The sequence below is a fragment of the Varroa destructor genome, unplaced genomic scaffold, assembly GCF_002443255.2.
Source record: "Varroa destructor unplaced genomic scaffold, Vdes_3.0 BEIS01000003.1, whole genome shotgun sequence".
Classification (NCBI taxonomy): Eukaryota; Metazoa; Arthropoda; class Arachnida; order Mesostigmata; family Varroidae; genus Varroa; species Varroa destructor.
In genome coordinates this window covers 35999412-36025535 of record NW_019211456.1, presented here as the reverse complement: position 1 = coordinate 36025535, position 26124 = coordinate 35999412, and the positions used below count along the sequence as shown (strand labels likewise).

General features: G+C 41.8%; 1 protein-coding gene and 1 long non-coding RNA gene across 9 annotated transcripts in view; both read right to left on the bottom strand.

Moving 5' to 3' along the window:
* LOC111246593 (uncharacterized) overlaps window positions 1–26124 on the bottom strand; it is a 159822-nt gene that overhangs the window by 109051 nt on the left and 24647 nt on the right. The window lies entirely within an intron of this gene.
* On the bottom strand, window positions 5668–10785 carry LOC147756887 (uncharacterized). Of its 6 annotated transcripts, none has more exons than XR_015324712.1 (4): window positions 10654–10785; window positions 9819–10007; window positions 8877–9131; window positions 5668–6927 (listed from the first exon to the last, which is right to left on the bottom strand). It is a non-coding gene; the product is annotated as an uncharacterized LOC147756887 (long non-coding RNA). The 6 variants fall into 6 exon arrangements; XR_015324710.1 differs by having other exon boundaries at window positions 8885–9131; XR_015324707.1 differs by lacking the exon at window positions 5668–6927 and adding an exon at window positions 6970–7171.

The window sequence follows — 26124 nt, the reverse complement described above, 5'->3', positions numbered from 1 at the left end:
AGGATAGTTTTGTGTTATTGTTGTAATAACAGTCGCAGACTTTCAATTGTCCATCTTCCGTTCACGCCTAACCAGACGCGTAGCAAGACACTACGAGGGAAGCGCGGTCGCCCGCAACAAGTGTTGCTTAATAAAGTTGAACCTACATAAAGTGAATTTCGTACGGCCTAACGAAGATCAGTCAACTTAAGTTCCGACTTCATGTCCTGGCGCCGGAGAATATATCCTTGGGCTATAATTAGAGTGTCGTTTCCTGACGTTTGTTAACTTAGAGGAAGGCTATTCGCTACGATTGAAGTTCAGACTACGCACAATTGCTGCGGTGGTTTGTAACATCAAACGCAGTATTTCTAGTTTGGATCAAAAAAGGACGTTTGCAGGGAGAAAGATGCCTAAACTAGCCAATCTCTTAATTTGGCCGAATAACGTCATTGGCAATATCGATAGTCCATGGCCATATTTTACTAGTCTTAGAATAATTCCACCGACGATTTCTATCAAGGTGGCCGAACTTGTCAGGAGGAACAGCGCCAGGTTACCGATTTCATCGTTTACTCGTCGTTCGTTGCTTATAGATATCGTGTGCTACTTAGTATCGTTTATCCCAGGCTGTTTATCGTAGATAGTGGGAAGTTGGAACAAATACAAACTGTTTAAGTTCAGTCTCAGTCCTACGAGCTAGCTAAGATTGGTGTAAGTTACTTCGAAACCCAAGCAAGCTCGCGATAGGATATATGAGTTAATGCTCGCTATAAATATTTCGAGTTTTAGATTCTATATTGCCATTGAGTATTACTGCAGAACGGTTAATGGCGGTATTATTAGTTTTTCTACAACTGACTGGTTGTTTGTCGCATGCTTTCACCCACTACATGTAGCAGTAGTAGAAGGAAATGAATTCCTTCCAGAACTGACCATGGCAAAACGATGCATTTCTCCTGGTGTTTTAGGGAAAAACCGATATTAATGTACCCTTCAATTTCATCAAAATGGCTCAAAATCCATTTCGGATACACGTAGATCTTCTTGATACATAGACTAGCGGCGCTTCTACAAATGACCAATTGGGTCGTCTATATGAGCTCTAAATGGGCTCGTTGCGTACTGGCAGCCAGCCGTCCACCCGATGGGGTGCTTAACGGCATAAAACTCGAGTCGTATTTATTATATACGTATTATTATTATTATTATTATTACATTGGTCTTTTCCACGTTTTTTACGCATTTTAGAACTTTTGACCCGCTATAGGTACAAAAGTATATTTCGTTCGTTTTCTTACAAGGTAGTATATGTGAGTAACATTTTCATTGATTTCACGTCCACGCTGCGTACGATTACTGCTTAAGAGTTATTTGCGGATTAAAGAACGAAGATCTAAAGATAAAGATAAGTGTTTTAAGCTCCGAATTGAGGTGGTCTCAGTCAAGTTCGGATTAATGGTGGCTATATTAAATAAACATAATTATCAAAAGTGATGCTTCTAGCACAAGGAAAAGAATGTATGTCTGTGAAAAAAACTCGAATTTAACCCTGTCTGTGCCTCATTCAGATGTGCCGCTATGAACTATTCCAACAGCCACCGATTTTTAATCCCCAAAAGTATTACTAAGATCAAGGGCCTATTCGTGTCTTCTCTTAAACACCTGTGCTCATCAGCCGATAAAAGCTATCCGTACCAATATACTAACCCGTACAGTTGTATAAATATGCATAAAGTTATACTTATGCAGACAGAATCATTCTACGAGCAGAAGTAACCATTTGAAACGAACACCTACATGTACGATAATCTCAGTTCAAGGTACGTGCCGCTGATTTTCATTTTGCTTTTATGAACCTTCGTACGTCGGATAATTAGTGGTCATATCAGACTTGGCAGAACGCCATGGCGAACTATGAACGAGTGTTGAGACTGGCTGACGCAGAAAAGCGATCCGGAAAGAAAACAGGAAGAGGGCAGAGAAGGAGGAAGCTCGCGATTACGTATGTGATACGATTGTTAACGCCAGCGCTATAGTAGTACAGATCTGAAGGGTCGGAGCGTTAAAAAGGAAACAAAGCTTCTTGAAACGACCGGCACAAATGGCTAGCACACGACTGTTACTCACCTCATTCCTTTGAGAGCATTTGCACGACCTCGCCATCTTTCTACACTGTGATTAGCACTTCCGCAGTAAATGACAATATGCTTAGCTAAAACCGAAATCAGCGAGCCAAGTATCAACATAACCGAGCGTGATCTCCCGGAAGAACTGAGACGCGACCAGAGTAAAGGGGTGATTTGAAGACGACTGCGGCACCGTTCGCGCAAGTTGAATCGGCAACGTAGAAGTACTGGTAAAGCCATAGATACGTAGGAGAATCCGCGTTTTTCTTGCGCTGAAACAAGTGCAAATAAATTCTGGGGCTAAAGCTCTCGCTGCTTGCTTTGTTTGTTGAACGAAAGATGAATCAATCGTAGGCGATCGAAGAGACATGATCAGTGCTTGAGAGGAGTTACACTGCTTAGCAGGCCAGCTGCAAATGTTCTCCATTCAGCTCAACGTTGATTATTTAACCTACCGACGATGTGTAGACCTGCTTTACTTTCTATAGTTCATCTTACTTTACTTTCGAAATAATAGAGTCCTCAATATAGGCACATGTTCAATCGAGTCAAAATGAACCTTACATATTAGGCTCAAATACCAGAATACAGAGAACAACTCATATCTGAATAAAATAGATAGCTAGCATAAAACATCAGCCTTTGGTTTTAGTCGAAGGGCATCTCCGTTCGATTCGATTGTTTATATTTATTTATCTAGCATGTACACGCATATTCATACGTAGACATCTTTGTATATATAAGTTCGATTTGCCCTAACCTAACCCTTGAACTCTTTCTCAACGTATAATTTCAGATAAATCATGACTTTTTCTATTCGGACAATGCGAGTTAGGTAGATATGGGCTTCTAATGATGTCGATGTGGCGTGATACGGCGTCAGTCCTGCCCTACCATTTGTGGTTTGAGGATATACTCGAATTGAAAACATGTCCAATGGTTTCGAATGGGTATCCGAAAGACGGTGGTAGGGGAGATGTGGGTATCGTCAAACGGATATCAATGTAAGAATCAGCCACGTATGTATATAGTGTATAAAATAACGAATTGAGACTGGTCGCTAACGCGCTTTACGAGAACCAACACTTAGCTGCGTATACGCCTTGGGAAAGGATACGATTCTAAAGTATCGCTAGTAAAGCTGGTGCAAGTGTAGATGTGAAGTAACAACTGAATATTATTCCCCACATCTGACCCCTTCACGACTTTAGTCTATTGTTCTAGTCTTTCCTATAGAAGTTCTGATCTTCTTTATTTTTGGTTAAGTTCCAGTGCTCCGAACAAATTAGTATAACTATAGTTAGATGTCTACCATTTGCTCAACGCGAGGTGTAAAAGTTAAAGATTGAAGGCACAGAGTTCTTCGCAACTGCTTTAGCTATCAAGAAAAGCTATAACTCGCTGGCAAATGGTGTAGAAGAAAAATGTGATATATCTATTTCCGTTCCCAACCTTGTCTGATATGAAGATAAAACAAGAAGTCCAGCCCCCTTTTCCCACTCAACTATCGTTCGATAATATCAGATTTTTCCTTTGCCCTTGATCTGTTGCCATTTGTTTAGGACCAGTAACGCTCCCAGTAGGTGGCTTATTTCTCGCTTTTTCATTCTGTGTTCGTTTTTGCAGCGGTTCAACCCATGTCCAATATGTTCTTTTTTTTTGTCAACCAGTTTCTCGTTACCCCTTTGATCCGCTAACCTCATATTATACAACATTGTTTCGCATCGTCCCTTAAATAGCCGATAATCACCACTGCCGGCGTTACTACATATCTCCTGATATTTTCGTGTCCGCTTCGATGTTTGCGGTGACAAGAACCTATTATTTGTATTGATGGATCACAGTAGAATGGTTCTATTTTTTTCTTTCTTTTCGAATCCTTGGCGTAGCTCGTTTTTCTTCCGAACACGCCTACGAGCTTGGGAAGTAAAGCTTTTTTTGTTCAGTTTTATCTCCCCTATCAGTTAGCTGTATATAATTACAATGCCTAGTCCGTCTTTGTTTCGATTCGTCGAGCATCGCACATCAATCACTCAGGGATGGCTTCTTTCGGCCTTTGCCAAAACGATAAGCGGAGATAGATAAACTCGCTGCTGACTAGCCCTTAGTGCAGAAAGCCACTCGTTTGGTTGATAGCCCAGTAGAAGTACGGGTCAGTGGGAGTTCTTTTTTTAAGAATCTGAACCGCTGAATAACAGCCTTAACTGGAAAGCCCTGCCAGGCTGCAGTGCGCGTCCGCTCCTGGTTTCCCTGTCGATGGCAACCGCGTGTGTAAGCAAGTTCCTTCCTTGTAACCACAAAAGAGGGCGGCACCTGGGTGAACCGGTCAGTGAGTAGTATGTATGCCACCTCAGACAGGTGAATATAGAATATAGAACATCCGAGGTATGCGGACATGGATAATGACGATGGTAATGGTAGACAAGGCTGACACGAGGACAGTGTGCAGCAGTAGAGGCATTAGCAGTTGTAGTGATTAGGACAACTCTGTAGCAGGATGGAGGACGCAGCAATTATAGTGCTAGTCGTTAACGGGAAGTGTGCCTATATGTCTCATTTGTACAGTTGCATCGTGTCGTATAAAAACGCCAGCAACGCATGAGAGCTTAAGACGCTGCATTCTAGCCTCTACTTCCAACGGCTGCCAGTGTACATAAAGAAGAAACATGTCTCATACATATTTAGACGTGTCCTATGGTACTGAATCGCCTCATCACTAGCTAGAAACTTGATTTGGCCATTTTGACAATCGACATGACTTGCCAAGTTCTACGTCCAGAATATACTCACTGACTAAATTAGCCTACCATATATAGGTGCGTATTACGTGGAATTCCCAAGGTGCAATTAGGCATCTCCGCCTACGTCGGTCCTGAAAAAGTCTAACGATATCGCATTCGGAGCCACAAAGGATCTGTACCAAACTGGCTGCCATAGCCTCACTCAGTTTGCGTTTCACTATAAATGGATAACCTGTATGAGGAACTCTCATGTTAACTGAACTCGATATGCGGCACCATTGCTGATCTTCGAATAACTTCCAATGGTCAGGTTCATCATGCAGTGTTTATACTCGTATTCGAAATTAATACCTGTTTCTGTACGCGTGCGCGATATTTGCCCTTCTATATCGCTAAATTACTTAGCCCGCAAGTTTGCTACTGTATAAAAATACATTATGCTGAGACAACGGTATTTACCCGTTACGCACTCACACTAATTGCGCTACACAGTGAATGTAAATCTCCAATTAATTGATAGTCATGTTATAACAATTTATCAGGGTGGCGTTAGTACCACATCGATCCATGTCTAACCTAAGGGGGTTTCATTAATGATGTCCGCGGCAGACGCCGACATGTCGATTTTCTAGTCAGACCTGCGTGCAAGAGCTTTTATATACATACATGAAAGACTGCATCGTGCAAGAAAGACGTCATCGTATCGTCTTTGCCTATGATGTCTGACCAAGATAGATCGTCCTTCGGAACAAGCGTAAAGGAATATTGCAAAGACATTTAGGAGCTTATCCCGAACAGTTTATTCGCAAGACGCCCGCTATTTGTTTTAAGTGAGAGTTTCAGCAAAAAGCAAACTTGTAGATTGACACAGGTATTCATATAGATACATATTTTATCGATGACATTGCGAGTCACCACAGTGTTTAATAGAGAGAAGCGTTCTACTTGATCTGAATCTACAAATGGGGTTGTAAAATCCAAAAGCAAATCTATCGCCAGCCATGGTAGGAAAGCGGAGTATCGTATGAAGTGTAGGCACAGTTTCAATGATTCTAATTTCGATTGTTATTTACATATAATTAGTGTTAGAATGTTCGAAATTATTACTGTTCTAGACAATAAACTGCTGATGACAATGGACTGTTGATCCATGAGCCTAATTGCAGCTTAGATCTTTCTTAAGTGTAGTCAGTTTTCCAACACAGATTTGCTTTTTAAGATATATCCATAAGGACAAGTCGACCGACGTCGGGCTTAGAATAGTCTGTGGAATGATTTCATCGAGCCCATTTATTTGAAGAGAAATCCCCACAGGATACAGGAAAATAATAACACGCAAGTGCTTCGTCCCGTTGTGAAGCAAATTTGCTGTCTTGAGTGCCTCGAACGTGTATTAAAACATGTCCTTGCAATGAATTAAAAAAAAGTACGATCCAGTCAAATTGAAGTATATACATATGGCTAAAACGCATTAGTTCACGATTCACTTTAGGGCGATTTTGAAAGGAAAGCACCTTGACGTGGAGTAAAAATCACGCTGAAAGGCTCGTCTAGCAAAGAGACTTCGTCTGCTTAACTGTTTTGAAATGATTTTTTCCCACTAGAATGTTAGAAGATTACGCGTACGAACTGAAGTTTCGGCGATGGCGAATGCAGGGTTTGCTTAGCTCTGAGGCATGTGAGAGGTCTGTGTCGTCTGCTATTTATGTACAAAGGCACAGGGAGAGGGACAATGTTTTGCCGTGACAAGCTCACAGGGACGTCTCGTCGACTTTGGAACATTGTACCATTTGCTCATTGTTAGTTCACACAGGGTCTGGAAGCGCTAAGGGCGCGCGTGGTTGCGCAGATTCCTATAGAAAATATAAGCTAAATTGGAAGAACTTCCGGAAGGCATCCGATGTTAATCTAAGCGCGGCTATATGCAGCACTCAGTGACTAACATTTCTAACTCCCTTTTAGTTAAGGACGCTCAGGAAGCTCTTCGTGTTTTTTCTTGTTTCTGGTTGTTTCATTGGCTCTCTTTCGTCGTCGCTTCTTTTCTGCCTGTCCATTGTCGAAATTTAGGAGGAAAACAGCTGAAATTGAAGGAACACTTATTTTCATCGCAGAAGCTGTGCTAAGAAGCAATTTTCGTTAATTTATTGAGATGCACCATGGCATCAGCGAGAATATTCGTGCGAACGTGTGTACGTTTACCCAGTAAAGATACCATCATCACGACCTCTGTTATTTGCTACGAATTCCGCGGAACTAAACAAGTATAACCTCGCCCGCTGCGTCTCGTCCCCTCTTATGGGCTTGATGATGACGAGCTTGTGACTGTGTTAAAGAAGAGTAAGTAAATTATAGTTAGAATTTTCACCCTGACGAAGTTTCTTGCTGCGTGAAACAAACCACTGCTTCCCGTAACTAAAAAAAAAATTAGTCCATACTGATTATTTCGTCTGCAACTTTTACTCCTTTTTATGCTGTGGCAACTGATACAAAGGCGGCTTCTCGCAGAGTTGTCTTCTGGTCCTTTCCCAAAGTAACTTCTGAAGAAGGCCCTCGCTTCACTCCGGTTTAGAGTCGTTCGCTCTCGCTGTCGATAGACAAGCTCGCCAACATTTATGTTAACTTTCCTGACGACAGCATTACTGCACGTAAAATTTATGGAGGTCGCCTTTAATCAATAACCACTAATCTTGAAAGGTTCTAGTATTTTTTTAGATAGGAATAACAGCCACATTAACAGATATTTCATAAACGTCGACATTTGAAATTCGATTTTCTGAATAGCACGGTTCGTCTACGCTGCGATCTTAAACTTATGCCACCTCAAGTGTCTCTAGGTTCGGCAGGCAAACACGTTACCGTTAAGTGATCACAAGAACAGGTAGGTATATGATAGTTTTACTATGGCCCTTTAGTTGCCTGCGAATCGATATAGGACACTTGGAGCAACCCTGTCCAATGTGGGACCTCTATTAAATTTTGTGTACGTTCTGGTAGCTGCATTGAACTATGTGATTCGCATTATACTCCGGATGTGTAGGCCTGTATCGATATATTCTTCTGTAATTTTATAGGGAAGAATGCCTAAGTGCTTCCCGGCTCGACCTTATCTGGCAGACTGCATGGCACAGTTTAAATGAAGCGACAAGGCTACAGCCTACTCTGAACAGGGCTATTCTGTAAATGTATATTTCTCCTGGCGACTCCTGGGAGAAAGCAACGACCGAAGTTCGAAGTCGAACTTGTTGCTTGAGAATCACGATGCCTACTTGGGCAATGTTTCAAACACCTACATGCATTCAGCGTCCTTCAGGACAAGTGTCACTCTCAATAGGAGTCCTTTTTATCGTCACGAAACGGTCAATGGCAGCTATGATAAATCCCTGTATTCTATAAGCTTGAAATACTGCCTGCATGTAAGCACTGCGCGTACTTGTTCCATTTTGCATTCTGAAATTGATCGCGTCTACCGGATGGCTGATGTGTTTACGTGCGTGACTGCGCAAAATGTCGTATACGCATTAGATAAAAGGTACGTCTACGATACCGTTACAATTTTCTTGAAGTGAAAGAACAATAGTCAGTGGGTTTAAAGTGGGCACTAGAAGCAAATTCAGATCTATAAAAGATTTCATGGATTAGTAGTTTCTACCTTTACTTGAAGAAAGCTAACACAACAGAGAGATAAAAGTATTAGTTTCACTATACGGTTTCGGCTCGAACTTTTGCGGCGTTCTACGTTGGAACGGCCTCACTAAGCATTTATTGAGTAGGTAAGAAGTCTACGGTGAAAAACAGTGGAAGTGTCATGAGAACATCTTCACTTAGACAATAAATATCAACAGGTGCTAATGGAAAAATTGTTATACTATCACCATTTCAATAGCTATCAACTTAGCCTATTATTAAATCAAAACACTATAGCACACAACGTAGAATGACATGCCATTGTACGTTGGGCCTTTGATTACATACGTATAAAAGGACAGAACTATTCCTTATGATGAAATAGCAAGACGTCTGGCTTTACCTTATTACCTTACGTACTTGAAAGAGACCTATGCTCTTTTTTTTGACAGTGGACACTTATATACAGCATCGGTCATTAACGATACGTATGGCGACAAAATTCGCTAGCGACTCTCTGCCAGCGTCAAGTATCTTCCATTTTGCACCAGCCATTCCCATACCCTACACATGGTCCGCGCATCAATATTAGTAGGAAGACTTCAACACTGCAAAACTTCGACACGGTAGCTTTTCCACGAGAGGAAGACGAGCTTCACTGAAAAAACAATGCATATGGCAGAATATGCTTTCCGCAAAAGTATACAACTGTGGCGTTCTAGTTTTCACTTCATTTAGCATGTAGAAAAAGTATAGGATTTACTTGTTTTTTTTTGTACAATATTGGGAAAATCTTCCTGCCTGACAGGAGTTAGGAAGTAATGTCATTTAGGATTTAGGAGTAAGACCGGTTTTAATACGAACACGATCTTCTACTAATAGGAAAAGCCTGGCATCTCTCCATTCGATCTAGTTATTAGTAACAAGTTAAGAAAACATGTCGGTAGATAATTTCGAGGCAAGCCAGCTGTGAGAGCACAATCATTAACGCTACGAGAATTGGCTAACACGAAATTCCCCGAGTTCTTTCCAAATCATCTGAAATAAAGATCATTTTTTTGTCAATATTTGAAAAACCTAAGGTACCCTCGTACAAGTAGGTTCACGTCGACAAGTCTCTATTTATCAATCGGAGTTTGTTTCTCCAAAAAGCGTATGGACACTAACTCTTCGCTTCAATATGTTATATTAGATAAATACAGTTTTATATGTTGTATCACTTCAGCATAGAGGATGTGGTGATAAAGGTTGTGCAAAAAGGCCAACCACCTATTTTCTTCACCTACACGACTGTACAAACGGTCGTTTATCCGCAAGCTTGCAGAATTAAGTCTTCTGAATTAACCTGATTAGGAGAATCTCTATACGACGCCAGTCGACAAATCGTCTATTCCACCGAACTAGTACCGTCACGCTCCCGTTTCGAGAGGCGGGCTTTCCGCTTAATAGGATACAGCACATGATAAATTCGCCTCTCGAGATCGCATTCCCGTACTCGTCTTTACTTTGTCGGATCTTGTACGAACGTCGTCTGCTAAAGAGGTACGAAGGAAGGCAAAATAAAAACTTAATTGTAATGCCATATAGCTTTTTTCATCGTGTTGGTGTTAGTAATGCCCGATAGCATTGGAGTCATTTGGAAATTTGTTCTGCTCTTTGTTAGGAACTGTGATGGTTGTATACTTCGTAGGTATATGCTGTTTATGCGATCCGTATGGAACACGGCTCAGGCTAATTATGTCGGATATGTCTACATTTCCATGTTCAAAGGAAGCCTGTTTCAGTCGCCGATGGCGCTACCTCACATTTATACATGAAGTAACAAATCATGTGTTGTGTTCTATATTGTACAAGCAATTAGCAAACATCTGTTTGTTTGGCTAGTTTTCACCAACCGAAAAGAGTCACCTGATTTCCTAGAATGCGTTGTATATGTTTACGTCACGTAACAAACCCAGAGTCGTTATTAGATTGCAAGTTGTTGCAAAAAAACAACGGCAGAAAAAATGCATATATTTCACCATCATCTAACGTGTCAGTATCAATTCGTATAGTGCATTTCAGTCCTTGACGCGCCAGAGAGTTCAGCGAGCGTTTCCTTCTTTTCCTCTATTTGTACAAACCTGTTCGCAATGAATTAGCGATTTTTGAATTGTTCGAAGTTGTTAGTTACCACTTACTAAAAACGGGAGGGTAGCAGTCACTAGGCCGAACCATTCACTGCGTTTTCATCACATCTTTAGGGGACGCGTTGCATCTACTTCCCCGTATCACAACCCTACTTATGTATTCTAGGTCGAATTGAAGTTGACAAGCAGAACGTAAATTATGATTTATCTCCCAGCTCGATTCCAGAAAGGGACTAAATGTACGAAGGCGATTTGCTTACATTATTATAAAAGTGGGCGTACCGACTGGAACAGCGGTTCTTTTGGCCAAGCGTTTACTAGTTTTGGCAGGAAGGCGTATTTCCAGTGAACACCTCATGATGTCATAACTTTTACAAGCTTTACGGAAAAAATATCCCGTTCAGCTTGGTGACTCCAATTACTGTCATGTCTGTACATGTATTTGGTGGAAAAGGCGGATTCTGTGAACTAGACAGGTCAGATCTAGTTTATCGTTCAGCACTATTTGTGTGATACCAAGGGTTTCAGGTTAAGCTCTAAAAGTCGAGCAAGATCTAGGTTTACGTCCGGTATCGATGTTAGACATTTCATCAGACAGAGCTGGCTGGATCCTGCCAGCACGAAACGGACTGTATATTTATATCCGGGCTTGAACCTAGAGCACAACTTGTTCCTAAGGTTAACAGGCAAATACGTAACCTGTTTACGGGGCCTACACGTTTATTGTCTAGGTTCGAATTCGGGCATGGACACACGACTCGTTTCGTGCTGCGAGTAGTGACCCGTCTAGTGAAATACCTAACGGCGATGCCGCATGTAGAACTCGAAACAGAGAGCCAGTGATGAGCTCCATGTGTATCCCGGCCATAATAGTCGACCACCCATATAAGAGGTACTCACTTAAACGACAAAGAAGATTACGAAATTGTCTTGGAACGCTCAAAAAGTATTCGTCACTAAGAAGTTGAAGACCAAAGGAAAAGTTCAACATCAACGTATCGATTCGAACAGCCACTAGTCTATCTTGCAGTTAATTTCTTTTTCCGTGTGGTTAATAACCCAAACAACGAGAAAGGTCCTAGAACAACTGACAAATTCGTCGAGAAGTTTCTCTCGCCCTTTTGATGAAAGTAACTTATTGCTTAAGTGTTCGGTATTAACCAGCGATCTAAGGCAGCGTAAGCCCTGACAAATTGAAAAAGAAACGGCCCATTTCGTGTCTGATCAGAGTAAACGAAACAGTTGGTAACCGCGGAAGTAACTAGCAAATAAAGTAATTATTAATTATTATTAAATTTGTTTGTCTCAAATTTGTTAGGATGGAAATATATAGAAGACATGACGCAAAGCCTTTCTAAAAAAAACGGTCATCATCGTCATAATTGGCTTGCATAGAATTTCGAATCAATGTGACGAGCAGAAAGAAATTGTGCATTTCGTAATGGCCTACAGAATCAAGCCATCACTGGACGCTTTCATGGCTATAAATAATAAATGCTGGCCCTATATAATTGTCTCCAAGTCCTTTGAACTGTGAAAACGTCCTTTTGAGTATGACATTGTGCTATAATATGAAAAATTTCTCACAGACGCTTTAAAGATTGCGTCGATCTAAAACGTTTGTACGTTCTAGACCGACGTAGTCTTTTTGACGGCACGAGGCGAACTCTTTCGGCAATGTAGCATAGGTAGCTTCGTCAAAACAACGCGTTTCTATTATATCTGCCATGTTAGCGGAAAGATACGGCTTGCCAATTACACTAGTTAAGCCAGTATATTGTGCTTGCCTTATAGATGTACTGACGACTTTAATAACACGTCTCTTCCGCACCCTTCTTGAGTATTATCAAAGTACGCAAATTCTTCGTATCTCCAAGCCCCAAGTGAAACCATAACAAAAGGCTGTTCTCGTTTCAATTCGATGGACTACGATAAGATCTGCAGAACACTGCCACCGCTTCAGGATCAAAAGCCAGCTTAGTCACAGGCGCTATAGAAAGTAATTGCAAAAGAACATAGTTCACGATGCGACAGTTGTCGATTCATACACTGCTATCATTTTCAATTAGATTTGTCCGCAAGCTGATCAGGAAACGTACGTGTCCTTTTTCTTCAATTCGTAAGATGTGCCTAGATTTCATTCATTTATCATGTACCTTGTTTAGGAGTTATGTATCATAGTATTGAAAATTAACAATCAGATTTTTCTAAAAGTACTATACTTCTGTTAGATGGCTGAAAACATATGTGTCCTAACTCGGAATTGACTTTGAAGTCGGCTAGATACCTAAAACTTAAGAATATTGTGTATCTGAGATATTTCAGAGTAGAACAGAAGGGGTTGTTTAGCAATCCAACATACGTTTTCTACATATCACGTATGGCATCTACTCATATGTATACACGCAAACCCTTATTCAACTGTTCCCACTGAATCACGCGATTCGCCTTTTTTTTTCCAGATTTTTGTCGAACACCCCCTTCAGTTGAAATGTTCAGATTTGAACTTAAGAGCGACCTAGAGCAACTAAATTAGCCTAAATCAATAAACGTAAGAAAAAATAATGCCACTGCTAAGACTTTCAAAATCCATAGTTTTGTATTACAGCCCTACCGGATTGCATAAAGCTAAGCTACACTATAGTAGGCGAAGGCAAGCAAAAAAGCTCATTGTTATGGCAAATCATCAATCCGACAAACTTAACCAACATGTACATACTCATGCCTAAAGTGCTTGTTTGCTTCGTGGCCCAAGTCAAGTCAGAATAGGGTCACGCTTCGTAGAGATCAAGAAAGAACAAGCTCTGATAGAGCGGGTAAGCTCATCTTTAAAACGATGCAACAACGGAATAAATTGTTTGGTCGGCGGCCGCACGGGTTTCGCCAGCGCCGGATTACCATCAGCCTTTGAGTCGTTATGCATTTGCTAGCGACGCACCATTTTTTTCATTTTTGATGCAACCACCCCCGGACGCGATACAATCCTGCAAGCAGTCTCTGTCAACTCGCCCATCTCGATGCGGTGTTACGAAATCCGTCGTCTCTTTCCAAGATCAATGTTTTCCCTTTATTCAGCGAAAAGGCAGACTCCGTCAGCGATGTCAGCCGCCTTAAGTTGCGGCCGCAGCCTTCAGTGGGGCAATCCGGTCGTCGAGTCGGATCTCCCAAAAGTCGTTCCCGTCGTACTAGAGAAGAAAGAAAAAGCGAATTTGTTGCGGTTTCCCACCCGGTTAGGACCTACAAGGCCTTCAAGACTGCTGATCGTGCCGAAGCCAAAGCTCGACTTAGAAACGGGTGGCCAGACGCTGAAGTCAGCCTGGGGCAGGGCTCCATAGCTGTGGCGGTAGGGGCAGCGACACCAGTAAAAGGTTTCCTCTGAGAAGAAGTGGGCGCCGTATGAGTCAGGCTAAGCTAGCTGGATGAAATACTGAATGATGTGAAATGTCTTTTTATAGCATTGCCTTTCGTACTTTTTAATGGACGCGGTCCTCCAAATCTCCCCAGTTTTTTGCTGGCTCTCAAAGAAAGTAGCGACGGAAGCAATAAAGTCGAGAACGCTACAAGCTTGAGTGGGCAAACCAAGCACTTGGCTTCCTACATTTTCAACTTACCGACACGTGCCTACTAGATAGAGTGTAGTTACAATCCGCGAATGCTAACGTACATGGACGCTGGTAGGAGAAAGCGGGAGAAACAAGGGAAATACACCATACAGCTAATGATTTTTTTTAAAAAGAGCCATTGTTCAAATAAATCTGCTTAGTTCAACTATGCCCATCTTATCGACGTGCCCATAGATAGTTAACGTATGAATGACGTTAAGCTCACACCACATGGGCGTAAACTTTTTTTTGACACTCATCAACTAAAAGAAACCTGGTTTGACCGACAACCTATAACCAAAGTAAAATCCAAAACTTTCATTTCTTATTTCGATCGCATTAGCGTATTAAAGCGCGTGTTATGGCGAAGCGCAACTTATGTAATGCCTCATTTGTTTCACAGAACATCATTATTAGACGCTACCAGGAAATAGCCAATAGTAACTGAAGAAGCAACTATTTACGTTCGAATTTTTCGAAAAAAAAATCTACATGAGTAGGTATAAATGTAGGTGAAACTGAAAAATTCGAAATACCAGAAAAGGTTCAACGACACTGGTCGTTGGACAAAAGCGCAAGTAGCCGTAATCGTTCTGCCAATTCATGCGCCCTTTAAGCGTGCAGGGTGCAGGAGCACTTTTGGCAGGACGGTAGCGCCTAAAGATGGTCCCGGACTGACTGGGTTGACGGCCAGTAGCATGACGCATGGCAGCGGAAGCTGCCACTAGGTTTCACTACTGATGGAGGTGTAGGCTGCTGGTTAATGTATAGTCACCGTTATGAGTAAAAAGATAGAATTAAAAAAGGATCTTCTAACTTGAACGAAAGAGTAGTCCTTGTGCAAGTAGTCTAAGTGGTAATATATACCTATATATACGTATTGGTCGGTTTAGATGAAAATTTCTTGCACGCTTTCCTTCTAGGGCTGTATCTATGCAAAAACACACTTCAACTTTTTTTTTTTTTTAGCTAAAGGTGTCATTCCTGACGGCCATGCTTATTCACCACTATAGCCACTATCCACCCCGACTGCAGCCTCAATTCTAATCCTAAGCCACTCACTAGTAATTTATATCTTCGTTAATCTATAAGTAACGTTTTTACAGTAAGTGTGCGTTAAGCGATAGTGCTTAACGTAAACTCACTAAATGTCGCTTAAATGATCTACATACAATTACGTTAAATATTAATACAAAATCTTCCGACCTTTCTCTCCAATTTGAACGCATAATCGTGTACGCATATACATCATACGCATATACTAACGTCGCTTTAGGTCTCCGGCTGATAAAACCAATGGAATGAAAAATCAAAAACCGATTTTTCTGCCAAATTTAGTAGAGGCAGTTTAGAGAAAGCAAAACGGAACGATACTGGGTGCAGCTCTGTACCAATGGCCGATAAAGGTCAGTGCTCTCCACCTAACGTATACGTGGCCTTATGATATCAATGTGTAAGATGAATAGCTGACTTGACACGTATTTAAAGTATATACCATATATATATATACGATTTGTCGCACGAACAAGCGAGTTCACTCAACACTTTCTCTTTATCGCCTCAACAACTGGGGAATAGAATACAGAGAGAACTTTCGTGATACGATACGTACGGAGAGGTGGGTTGACGCGTACCGACAAGCTAATGATTTTTGACCGAGTGCAAAGGCCACTGCCACTGTAGAGGAAGAGACAATGACGAACGGGGAATACGAAGAGCGGTAGACCATTTCTCTGCTCACGAATGTAGACGAGCTAACGACATCACAATGCTTAAGGCCGCAGGACCTTAATGTAGCCGTGTTAGCAGCACGAAGCGTATCACGGACGGTAACGACAATGTCGTTGCTTTACTGGTCGAAACGAGGACCCACAACAAAAAGTCATCATCTCCCAAAGCAGCCGTCGTCCTAGTTTCTTCTTTTGTGTGCAAGAAGCCAGAAGATGGAGGCGTTTACTGATGCTATATATTATGTAATGAATTAGTGGACGTCGTATTGGCTTACTATGTACCCACGTACAACAAACAGCACAAACGTTTCACTGCTAAAATTTAAACAACACAACAAATAACTATGAGGCAATTCAAAATAGCCGAGCAACGAAACTAGTCTGGAGAAAATCAACCAGAGTCGCTACTTTCTATTGAGTAAGGTTAAGCTACAACGGCGCCAAACGAAGATCGAACGGCTGAGCAAGAATACGAACCTAGGTTAAGCTCTGCCTTGACGTCCGTGACGATCCCATCGTAAACCACAACCTCGTGAGGTCTATTTTGCAGAATGCTGTGCCTGGTCTTGATCGAGGCCAATCATCAGCCTATATCCACTAGTCAGATTAAAAATAGTTTTTAGTGGACTAATTCTGACATGAAAGCAGGACAAATAGAGTGAGAATGTTCTTTCTACTTTGCAAGGCAAAATATATTTCTAGCAGATCTTCAAAAGGCTAGATCAGTTTATTCAATCCACCCGATTTTTTTGATACAAAACAGCTTCGTATAACGCTGCCTAATGCTACGCCCTGGTCTGACGTAGCGGAGTACTGAGCGATCAATAGCATGTGGATCTCTTAGGTAACTGAAGTAGTATACCTCATATGATTACAAATAATATAAGCTTGCCAGTCTTAGTGCAAATATATAGCAAGCCTGCACTTCTTGACCTTCTTTTTCCCACTGTGAGGTGTGCCGTTGGAATGTGTCTTGCTGCATCACTTAATAATGCCCCATATAATAGTGCCCATATAATAGCTTTGTATTTACGTGTATATTCTACATTTAATCTGCGGTGAAATAGAACTGAAGCAGGATCAGCCTGGATAGATGCTGCCCTTCTTTTTTCCGCGTCTAGAACTTGCTTATTGAGTTGGTAGACGCGTCCGTTTCCCCATAAATGCGAATGTGCATAAGAACACTCTTTAGCCACGAGAAAAAGGGTCATTGAACTAGTCAACATAGGGACATCAAGTCTAGAGACATGCTAGCTTGAATTTGCCAATGCACATTAGTACGAAACAGATCTTAATAAATAGGGCATATTGTATTGTATTAGGTTATTCAGTGTGGCAAAAACTGATTCCATATTTCGCGATAACTTTATATTAGAAGGGGCAACACTTTACAGTACTTTTTTTTGTTCTCAAAATATAGTTTTTGACGTTCGAGATCACTTATATGCCATTTGGGCTCCTAGCTGGCGCATCGCAATTAGCGATGGAAAATCAAAAAATTAATGTTGCTTAAGAATATAAGCTCTGTCTTGTAGAACTACAGCAGCGAGAGCAACTTACCATGAAAGGCCTACTATTAAAAGCGGTTGATATCAAGCATCTTAGGCGGCGGAAGGGGATTTAGTACTTGAAAACGAGATATAGAAGTCTCTATGCAAAGAAAGATGACAAAGCTAAGGTAGAAGTCAACCCATATCAAAGTGCAGTAACAGGTATTCGCACTCATGCGTTGTGTATGCAGAAAATACTATATTGTTTTACCTCATACAATTCGATAAAATTAAAAAAAAAATAGACTTAGGAGTATCGCATAGCACCCCTTTTGAGTGGCGTTCAAAAACAGAGACGTAAAGACGTTTGGTTCTCACTGGTATTATGTTATAAGAGCGATTCATTAATGCATACAATCGTGAAACTGTACGAAAAAATCGCAGACGATCTCAACTAAGGGAGGACATCATTCTTGAGCAAAGTTATACGTACAATATCTCGCGGTTTGCATTTTGTGCTAGTACGAGCTAGTTGATCGATTATGTATTAAGTATACAGTCAACATTCAGAGAAGGTAATAAAGCACGCATTAGGGAGCCAAGCCTAGAGAACAGATTAAGCGACTCTTATTGCATGAGAACGATAGACTTCATACCGCAAGAATTACTCGGGCAAAAATGCCGGAGCGCCCTTGAAGGCTATCTATCATCCGCCCTATTTACCATGCATTACTCACATAGATTACTGTTTTTTTTCAAAACTTTGAACATTTTGTAATAGAATTGTTAAAATCTATGCGTAAGGTCAAATTCATCTTCGGCTTCATAAGCTTTCGCATCCCACACAAACTCTGCAACCGCGTGACAAAAGGTTCTAAACAACAATAATGCATACTTCAATTGAAAATAACTGCTCATAAAAAAAGCTGGAAAAGTTGAAGGCTCATTATCTCAATTTAAAATACCAAACAACTTGCTTCGTACAGCCTAGAGAAAGAAATAAAGGAATAATACAATGATGTACAATGAAAAAACTAGGGGGAAAAACGCTAGCGGTCAGTGGACGCAATGTTACGCAGTAGAAATACTTTCTTTCTGTAACGTTTCCATATTATTGCCGTACGCAGTGTTAGGTTTGATCAACTGTAACGTTCTTTCTCATTGCGGGCCATCGTATTCAGAATGACCTTTCTGATTCCTCTACGCAGTAACTAACAGGGTTGCCTTTCTTGCTTTTCAGGCTTTCCCACAAACAAGGGTTTTCTCCAAATCCAAAGCGCCCTGAGTCCCCAAGATCGGACACTCAGGGTCACCTTCCTAAACCCACTTGTCGAACTCGTTCGCGTTCTCTTAGATTGGGTTGTCGCTATTACTCGTGCTATTTCTCCTGCTGTCTGCGTCGCCATCAAAGACTGTAATCTGCATCGCTTCAAAGCAAAACTTATCCTAAGTGTGCGACCCATAAGCAATACGTCAAATGACTCAAGAATATTTCAGCGAACCTTATAGGGGATCTTGCCGAAGGGCGGTAAATTTTGGACGACTCGCAGTACCAAATAACTAAGGAAACCCTAATAGATCCTCTCCATACGACGCCGAAGCCGTACATATCTTTCATGAGACACAAATAGCCGGTAAGGGGATGACGGGGCCATAGATCATCTCCCCAGGAGGGGGAACACGATCGCGGCAGCTGTAGAAGGTAGTCAATGCAGTAGCTGAAGCATTACAATGAATGAGCCGAGGAACTTATTGCTGCCGTTAGTCGGCGTCCTCGGAACTCCTTGAGTTGACCTGACCGTGTGAGGCTAGAACGTTGCCGAATCTATGGATGCTCTGCAGCTCAAATTATAGGCACATTGTTCGTCTCGCCCCTGTCCGTTGTTTCGGTCTCATTGATCAACTGAAGTATCCGTGACTGTCGTGCTTGCCAGCCAGTCAGGGATCCGGTAACCCACTTCGACCCCTTGCGTTAGAATCCTCGCTTCACTTGCGCTCCTCGGTACTCTATTCTAATTCGAAGAAATCGACTCGAGACAGATATGCTGGCTAATGCGTCCGGCTCGCTGAGTCGAGGAAGTCATTTGCTATTAGTTCACCGATAGCGCTTTTGCTGTACTGCTATGTCGGTCGAACGTCTAAGTGACGGGATTGAGTAAACAGACTAAACACGATGGAACATAGTGCCATAGAACGGCATGGTCCACCGTATGCCCGTAGCATAGAGCCATTATTTGGTCCCGAAACATATGGTAGCGGGAACAGAAATAACCAGCACAGTTTTACAATGACTTTTTCTGTTCTTGAAAACACTAGAGACTAGCAGGTAGGCTGCACTCGAGTTAGAGTAACTACCTGACGGTACCGTATAACACAGTGAACACTTACGTAATAATGGTGATAATTATACCAATGATTACTATTTTTACTACTATTGAAAACAAAGCTCAACTACATATATTTTGCTACAAAATTCGAAGTAGTAAAGTGGCCAGTTTTGTAAAGAACCTAGCAGAAACGGATTTCACCTTAATGAGTAGTCATCGATAGGCGTGCAGGAATGGCGTGTATGGTCAAATCGAAATAAAGAATGAGATTAATCTTTTGGTAGTGATAGTATGCCACTCCGGATAACGTACTAGGTTAGTGAATCGCCGTCTCTATGATAAAGTATCGCAAAATGCAGATATCTTCTAACATGTGACCTGTCTTGTAAATTTACACAATATAAATGGAACTTCAAGACTTGACGGATAAAAAAAGTCATGTTCTCATCTTTTGTCTCGATTCGAAAGGTAGGGCGATTGCTAAATCTACGGCTACGAAAAAAAACAAGCCTGACGCATCTTATAGTCAGCTCGAAGTAGATTTCTGAGGAACTCGAAAGACGAAAACTTGTGTTAGCAAGATCACGAGTTTACATTCAAAACCTGTTAATACTAGCCAAACATACCCCCAGCTTTAGTCTTTCGGATGGAAGCAGTTCTACAAATGAAACCGTGATATCCACTCTAAGATTGTTTGGTAAACATTCGTTGGTTGAGTAGTAAAGCGATATCCTATAGGCTTTTTTGGTTACCACTTAGTCAATATACACGTGTTAATGCAGGAGAAAGCGACAGACCCAGGTCACGTCCAGATAACTGCCCGCACAAGCCTCTAGAGGGTTGTTCTATGTAGCATCGAGCTTCCTATTGGTCGCTTGCCAGCCTGTGTCACCGTTTATCCTCTGCATTTGAAGTAACTCTATCTAAAAGCGTTTCCAAAATAACCCCCACGCAAGAATTGCTGACGATACATTCAAACAAAATTGACACTTGGCAATTAGCTCAAACGTTATTTCACCATGTATGCATTAGTTGCACAGCGTTCAACTTACTCTGCGGATGTATTTAAGCTTTTATATTTGGTAAAATATAAAGCCCCGAAGAGTCACAAACTGCATGCAAACCATCCTGCTACATTGGTGCTGTAGAAAATTTATCGACGATAAAAAAACCTCTCATTTACAATAAGTAAGTAAGAGACTTTTTTTGCTATTAGTCTACGAAATCTCTCGTCCTTCCTTTATTTAAGCCTATCACGTCGGCTTTTTATTCGGCTTTATCGCTTTTGCCAGATCTATGTTTATGATGGCCCTCGCTATCTCTAACTGATCTTTCCTTAATTCCGGCCGAGACTATCGCAAGCCTTTTCTCGGGTTAATCCCCCCACATGCGGCACAAAAGGTTCAGCGCTATTGTTGTCGTTGTCATCGACGTCGTCGGCCCCCATGTTCATTAATGCACTGGACTTTCCCACCGAAGACGATTCGTCAGTGCGGAGGTGAAAGCAGCCGCCTTTTTATCCCGATCATCGTACTGGCATCATGTGCGAGGACACCGGCAAACTTCAGCGATGCCATCACCCACATTGGAATACAATAACAGTCAGCACGACGCTTCACAGTACCACCCCGTTATGCTGCTGCGCTACATGACCGGAGCACTGAACAATCGACCAAACTCTGACACATACCATAAAAAGGAACAAACCAAACTAGCTGAAAAGAAATTGCGAAGGGGATCTATGTGGCAATGTACCCAAAATGAGTTGATTTCATGGCGCGGCTTCGTCCAAGGCTCGCTCGTCAGAAAGACGGCCCGACAGGAGCGCCGAAGTGCCTCGTACTTTTTGAAAAACGCCCGAAGCCGCCATTAGCCATCAAGCAAGGCATAGGAATCTCCCCGTTCAAGAACGCCATTCAAACAGCGTCAGAACGGAAGTTGTTAAAATCTCGTTCCGGTTCCCCTGGGCAAAGCGATTATTAATATGGAGACTCAGCGGAGGAGAGCAATTGCAGTGCAGTCGTATTTTCGAAGGGTTTTTAGCTGATAATAGGTCAGGTGAGCCATGTACACATTTTGCTACATTGGAGAATAACCGAACTGGGTGACCCTTCGGTGAGGCAACACTTAGCGTCCTCACGTGTATGAATCTCTGACATCATGAGTGTGTGAAAAATATGGATAGCCTTATAAGGTTGTTTTTTCTTCACTTTTCGACCCAAAACTTCACTATTTTTATTTACATGTTATAGTTCCCCAAAGCTAAAATTAGAATACCGTGCTTTTTTAAAATGTATTAGGATTTTTTTGAGTTTCACTAGGGGGGCAATCATAATTATTTGAGTTTTGTCAAAACTATCTATTATGAACACCGCCACGTGGGGTTCCACGCCATCTCTTGGCACGCATCTGTTTACAGCCCATGGAATGGATGTTGACCATCTTATCCGACATATCCCATGGCCTCTATTTCGTCGTTCTTGCTTCTTGCCAAACTCCACTGTGAAATTCGTTCATGGCTCCAGCCATCAGTTGTTAACGATGACGGCAGAGGCCAGCTCGCTGGGGCCGTTTTCGCTCGCACGAAGGCGGCAACGAAAGGCGACAATAGCAAGTTGGAAAACGAATTAAGCGGACGTATGCACTACACTCCTTCACACTACAACGGCTGTGGGGGTACAAGAAAAGCAGGCCACTTTCATCTGCCGCCTACACCGTGCACGGGACTGGCTCGCGATCCGTATTTCGGCCTACAAGTAATTCTGTGAAAAATAGAGTCACTATCAACAGTAAAAGCAGTAGGAGGAAGCATTAGCAAAACCAGCTGGTGCCGTCCACCGTGGCAACCCTGCGCATGTCATTTCTATCGATATAGGGAAAAGACGTTGGCATTGCTTTTGTTGATCGTTTTGCTGGACAATGGGGTAGAAAACATGATTCAGGATTTGACAAAAAACGGGAAGAACGGTGCCACCATAGGTTTTCTTTCTCTACCAGTAATACATATCCATCTTATCGAGATCAAAAATCAGCTAACTAGGTGGCCGGCCAACTTTCATCGACTGGTGTAATTCATTTGTCTATGATTGGCGCTTGTCGTCGGTTCATAATAAACGACGTAGTAGGCGATGTCACTCTGAGGTTTTCTATTTTCGTTTCCACTGCACTTTTCTCCTTAGAAATAAACAATGATGGGCCTACTGGCAATGCAATCTGGCGATATGCGTGTTTGATAGTTCTTTTAATTGGTAGAATAGCTAGACATGGCAGACGTTCTCTGCAAATCAGTAACAGTCCTTGGCCTTCCATAGTCAGTTGAAAGAAGCCGTTTTGCACGAACTAGGCTTGTCCTTATAGAAATAATCAAACAGCAAAACAATAAAATCGCCCAGGGCTCTGCGAAACGATTGTCATTTATGTTATAGTGTATATAAGGAGGTACGCGTCCCATTTCCTAGCTACCATAGTTTGTTATGGAACCCTCGGAGAACGGAGCCGAAAGGATTGGATCGAGTGGTTATGGTCCAGATATTCAATGTCTAACGGGTGAGTTCGTTTCCAAGAGTAGAATCTATATCTACGAAACTGCAACCCATTAGGCGACCAGTAAGCTCTGCCCCCTTTTAGTAAAACTTTGAGACTTGTCTTTTTACGCTGTGTTTCCATGATGTCAACGTACACCATGTCGATCTGTATAAGCTGTAAGAACATCGAAAATTCGAAGCAAGTACCTACTGTCACCAACAATGCTGATACTGATGTAGCTATTGGCAGTTGATGATAGGATCTCTCTACTCTTCTAACGTAACCGGCCATTTGAATGCTGCTTCGCGATGACCAAATGCCTTGTTAGTGAGCGCACCAGTTGTACCCTTCGGCCGGTACAAAAGGGTACGCATCCAATGTGGATCCTGCAATTGGACCGATAAATGCTAGGCCCATCCACATATATATATATATATATATATATACATATATATATATATATATATATATATATATATGCTGTTCTGTACAAATGATGCGTTATATCGATACAATTGCATAGTTTTTTGTCCACATACCATATGTAATAACAATATCTGACTCTACGTGAAAAAAACACGATACTTTGGTTTCACTTGACATGTGTACGAATACGCGGATTTCTAATAATTTATAGTGCAAAAACTTGTTAAGCAAAAGTACGATAAGGTTACTCAGCTATCGTACATAGCGTCACTTTTTAAAATTCAGATAGCGACAAAAAACAGTTACGCAAACTCTATTCTACGCATCTAAATTCTACAGTATTTAAATTTTTAACGTCGAATAATAGGACCACAGTTATGAGCTAAAGGTTAGGAATTATATAAAAAAAAAAAAAAAAAAAAAAAAGAAGCGCTTGCTTTAATTGTAAACTCACAACATTTTTTATTTATCGTGCATTTATGTCTTTCTTCGCCAGGAGCTCCTACTCAGTTCTTCTTTGTAAATACTCTAATGTAACTTTGTAGAAAGTTAAAAAAAGACATGATTTCTCCTATAGAACCTTTTGCTCGCCGTGTAGTATGAAGATAATGTGACGATATGTATGTAAGCTATGACTAAGTCACGCTTTGAATCGATAGAGTTAAGTGAAGCTCTAATAAGGTTAGGCAAGATTGCTGAAATAAAAGCATTTAAACTCTGTGGAACAAAACGGGCGATAGATTTTTAACATGAACTCACACAAGAGAAGCATTCGTTTTAAGTAAAAACAGTTTTTTTTTAATGTTGAACTGGTACTTTTTTCACAACTTGGACAAACCTGTGCCAGATCTTATGACGTCTTCAACGCCTTTTTGTTTGTTGGAAATAAAATCATTTAAATTATTATTATTATTACTAGGCCTATTAATGAGCATACCGGAAATTTTACGAATCACTTTGTCCTACAGCCATTAACATGTACGCAGTGTCACGACTCTCCTTGAATGAACAGGGCCATTGGCGACCTTGGTTTATGTCCAGTCAAAGCTGTAGTACATTGGGAAATTGCGATGTTATCAGAAATGATCCAAATCAACATACTGTTTCACGTATGTACGGCATGCGTACATTTCTATTAGAGATCCACGATGCCCACATGCCTACCTACTCATCCGCATTACCTAGAGACAATAGGCCCTATTGACGATTAAGCGCCATTTGCAGTAGCCACTAATGATTCTTTCCAACATTTCGCAGTAGTTTTGGTAGCAGTTATGGAGATGCTATCTTCGCAATTCGACTAACTTGGCAAATAGTCCATTGAATTGGTCCAAAGCCTTTCGCCGAAGTATTTTGATAACGTTCCATACACGATAAGTCCCCCGAAGTAGCAATCAGTTTTTTAGCTCTCCCCGCGAAGTTATCCTGCGCTGAAGCTCCCTTAGAGTTTAATTGGTTAATAATAAAAACCATTTCTGTTGGCTGTTCGACTTCCAAGCTTTAGAAATCTGTCCGGCCAGATACACCCTCCGCTACTGCAATACCTCTTCCAAAGTATCTCCCATTCAACAGCATTAAACTAGCAGCCACTAGCTAGAAGATACCAAAACAGCTAGAGGAAAGGGTGGCAAATGCTTGAAACCTCGGTGAACATTCCGACCCAGTGCCGGATTTGATATACCCTGTTACACAAATGCGGCCGTTAACGCCATTGTGGGTCTGTATTTAAACCCCGTCTTTGGGCTGACTGCTTTTCTCTTTCGAAGTTGTTTGTCTGTGTGAGTGTACTGCCATGGTCAGTACCACTGTAAACGTTGCTAGTAGGGTCTAAACTATTAAACGGGTGCCCTGCCAGGATATCAAATAAGGTCTCCGCCGGTTGCTAGTAAGAATTACCAGATGGCAATTGGTTCCATACACCGTAGCGTTCACAGCCGTCGCAGTAACCTGCTTTAGGGAAGTCGTTGGCGGTGCCGCCGACACCGTCGTTGTTGTCGCCGAGGACAGAGTTCGCCGTGCAGCGTTGTACAACGGCAGTTCACAGAGAACGGCACATGAACGACAGCATAGCTGCCTGTCTGGAGAGGAATTCTCTGCCTCAGCCCGTTAAACTCGTCGACCTCACTGTTTCAGCGGCTCGCCAGCCTGAAGTACAGACTTTTTCGTTCTCTTTTTGGTCCGTAGCTTCTTTCTTCAAGAGAATTATCAAGTAGCCCACAGTGGAATGCAAAAACGTTTCGATTACTGTAACCGCTGTCGCTGTTGTAACCTCGAAGGCCAGCAGAAGGGGTGCGTGAGGTTCGCTGCCGTGTTGCAGGTAGCAGCAGCGGTCGGCGGTTCCTGGCGAAACGGCTGAGAAAGAAGCTCTAAGGGAAGAACGAGCAAAGGCCAAAACGGCAGTTAGAGAAAATGGACGGACGGG